At 33.9% G+C, this 3,763-nt stretch overlaps 1 long non-coding RNA gene across 1 annotated transcript; it reads left to right on the forward strand.

The window, feature by feature from the left end:
• Nucleotides 1-678: 678 nt before the first annotated feature.
• On the forward strand, nucleotides 679-2,885 carry LOC143548346 (uncharacterized). The gene is made up of 4 exons (XR_013137934.1): nucleotides 679-1,101; nucleotides 1,913-2,010; nucleotides 2,399-2,462; nucleotides 2,652-2,885. It is a non-coding gene; the product is annotated as an uncharacterized LOC143548346 (long non-coding RNA).
• The last annotated feature ends 878 nt before the right edge of the window (nucleotides 2,886-3,763 follow it).

Below are 3,763 nucleotides of genomic sequence, written 5' to 3' on the forward strand. Positions count from 1 at the left end.
TTATATTTGGGTTGGGTAAGGGATCCAACCCGTGACCGTGGATGAAGTATTGTGGGAGGCGGGATTTTGAGAGGAAGGATGTCCTAGGTATGCGACAGACGGAATAAAATATTTTGGTAGGCATAACGATGAGACATGGATGATGAAGATGATGATAAGATAGTGTGATAAGGATTGTCGGATCTAGAAAGACATGTCGATTTTGAGTGTCTATCTGCAGATAAACTAAATCAATTGGAATGGGGAAAGATAGATTTAGGGTTTATCTAAAAGATGAATGTTGTTATGTGGTTATTAGATAAATAGGGTTGGGTAAGGATAGGACCCGGTTTGGAAAAGGGGTGTTGTGGGAGGCGGGAATTGGTGAGGAAGGATGTGATAAGAAGATGCCACGTGGGATAAGGAAAGCTTTATTTATTTATTTAGTAGTATAGATATGTAAATAGAAAAATAAATATGAGTTTCTAGAACATACGATAGTTAACTGTGTGATAACGTGACGCCTGTTACTATATGTGTTCCAATCAAACGGTTAACCCTTATCATTATCAAACGGAAACCATAAAACTGCAATGAATCTAAATCAATCAGCAAAACCAGAGGAATCTCAATCTCTCTCTACCGACTACGCTCCATATCCCAAAATCGATCCAAACGACGTCATACCACTACGCTCCATATCCGGTGTATACATCTTCTGCTATGATTTTGGATGCTCTGCCGCAAGTTTCACACGATGTTGTCGATGGTCCGGCAACGGAGACGATGCCTAGTGAGTCTAATCCGTATGTGAATCCTGCTCATGTTAATCTGCGCAGAGTGAGTATGTAGCTGAATTTGTTTTTTCTATAGATCTGTTTTGCTAGGGTTTGATATTAAGTGATACGAATATGATAGTTTAAATTGATTGTGGAGCTGTTAGGTTTACAATTATTTGTTAGATTGGACGTTTATTAATCACTTTTAACGTCTTTTGATGTTTACGCATTTGTTAACATAGAAATGATTGATAGGGTGAAGGATGTGCTTGGGAAATGGGGAGTAAAGGCTGTTGATGCTACAAAGAAGGGCAGGACTAAGCTGGAGAAGTGTGGCAACACTGTCAGTTTTACTATTTAAATGCTTTGATTAATTTTAATTTTCTTTAGATATCATTTGACTCTATATATGAAGCATAGTATGAGTACTGTAATTTGTTAGTTTGGAATGCATCGTTTTAGTTAAGCATATATTTAGGACCAAATATGCATTTAGTTATGTATTTGTTAATTTATTTTAGAATTGCTTACGAATTTTATGTATGAACATAGGTTTTGTTACTAAGATAGCCTACCGTATAGCCGTATAGGTGATGCACTCCACCTATTCGATAAAATGCCTATGATTTATCCCAATTTAAATAACCTGCAGACTCCTTGCCAAAGGAATTACCAATCCACTCAACAACTATATAACGAGACATTGATTTTTTATTTTTACTTTTTTGAAGTTTTGTAGGTTAGATATTTGTGTTCTTTATATAGAGCAGAAATATTTCAAATACTAGAATAAATATTTAGGATTTCTTTTGTAGGTTAGAAACCATCTCACCTAGTTTAGTTTTGAATAGAAATTACATGGTATTGTGTTGAATTAGACGGATTGTATCATTTTGCTGGTGGAGAAATGCAGAGCCATCCATGGGAACTGGAATTAAATCATGTGTAGGCAGTAATAGATGTTATCATATATGTTTATGTATATTGTCATACATACCAATCTAGCATCATTACAATAACTGCACCTTTAAGAACGTACTGTTAACTTAAAGCTCTTATACGAAAAACTAACAAAAAAGTATGACTGCAATTACAACACTAGATTTTTAGTTTTTTTTTTATAATTTATACTAACTTATTTAAATTCTTTGAAGCAACCATCGAGGCATCGAGTGATGGCGCTAAAAAGGTTTTCAGCTAGGCCAAATGACATTTCTTACTAATTGAATTAGCTTCTTCTAATACAACAAAGGTAAATGGTGAATCGATTTTCTTTTTTCTTTAAATAGTCCAAGGTTTAAAAGCATCAATAATTTTTAGTTGAATTTTCCTTTTTCACATTAAGCAAAATAATATTGTATGCACCAGGAGATTGGGAAATACACCAGGAGATTGGAAAAATTGCACAAGAATATGATTTTATGCACATTTTCAACTTTTATATTTCATAGAAACATCCAAACGATTTACAATGAAGTGGCAGGTAAGCGGGCAACAAGCTGCGCCGCAACCCCCTTTTGGATAGCAAACCCAATCCGACTAAAAACAAAGTTTATGCACGTTATATTTGAATAAAAAAGTAAACGGATAGTGGTGACACTTTGGTAAATTTACGGTAATTGTCGTATTTTGTAATGCAGGTTAATCGATAGGGAGCATTACGGAAGCTGTACGTAGCTGGGATCATTACCTTGCTTAAGAGAAGTAAGTATAACGCTACATCTTACTTGATTTCGTATTAGCACGTGCATTGTGCTTTCAGTTAGTGTTTTAATCATGTCGTTAAGGATGGTTTCCATAGGTACAGAGTGTTTTAGGTTAATAATGAAGCCGTTTACACAAGTTAGTGTCCATATTGTTTATACATTGAAAAATATTTATTTTTCTTATTAGGTCCCTCGCATGAAGATTGGGAATGGTGAAAGACGTTAATGAATGCGGTGAAGTTTTAGTTTTTTATTCATAAATTTGTTACTTTCCTTTTTATGTATGATATTTTGACTTGATTTGAATGTTACACATATGGTTTTTTTTGTGTTTGGAATGTGATTGGTATGTGGTAAAGATATTATATATCTGTATTTGAGATTTTAATTTATTTTATATCATTAAAAGGTACCTATGCCATTGAGATCTCAAAAATTTGTGGTGGCAGTATAAAGTGCCATTACAGCTCAAACGTTTGTACCACATAAAAAAAGTGCCACTAAGGATGAAGTTTATGGGCAGAAAAAAAATGTGCCACTATGTTTAAAGTTTGTAGTGACGGATCAAAAAGTGCCACTAAAAGTCCAAAGATTTGTAGTGGTAGAAAAAAACGCCACTAAAAGTCTAAAAAAGATATAGTGGTAGACGAAGAAAAGTGCCACTAAAAACTCAAAAGTTTGTAGTGAGACGAAAAAAGTGCCACTAAAAGGCTTTAGTGGTGGCACTTCTAGTGACACTTTTTTGTGTGCCACTCATTCCAAGAAGGTTCTTCAGTGGCACTTCTTTGATTTCTTGTGACACTTTTTGTGTGCCATTAAATGGTTTTTTATTTGTAGTGTAGTCTTGATCATGTTGTGGTCTTTTGATATGTATCAGTCTAGCCAAATTATGACCCAACAATCTTGCCCTTAAACCGATGCTTTCAAGATCTTCAGAATCTTTACTAGAGCATGATCAGCAACTTCAGCATCTGCATCCAATACTCTCCTCCTCTTTGAAAGCATCATCCAATTTGAGTCTCAGATATTCATATGCTTCCGTTGCAAGAAATCAGTCTTGAAAGAACAATCAACTTTGATAGAAAGATCAACCAAAATATTTTTGAAAACAATTAAATAAAACAAAATAAGACAAACATATTTTTGTAATTTTTATTTTTCTGTTTTTTTAATTTTCTTGAAAAGACTTGAAATGAGATCATACCAACTAAACCAACTATAACACAATAACCGATATCAGATTTCATGAGCTGAAAACTTTCAAACAATTTCTTAACACATTTGTTTTGACAAGAGTAA

This window comes from Bidens hawaiensis, unplaced genomic scaffold (assembly GCF_021521415.1).
Source record: "Bidens hawaiensis isolate Kalapana, Puna unplaced genomic scaffold, B.hawaiensis_p1.1 tig00015059_1, whole genome shotgun sequence".
Lineage (NCBI taxonomy): Eukaryota > Viridiplantae > Streptophyta > Magnoliopsida > Asterales > Asteraceae > Bidens > Bidens hawaiensis.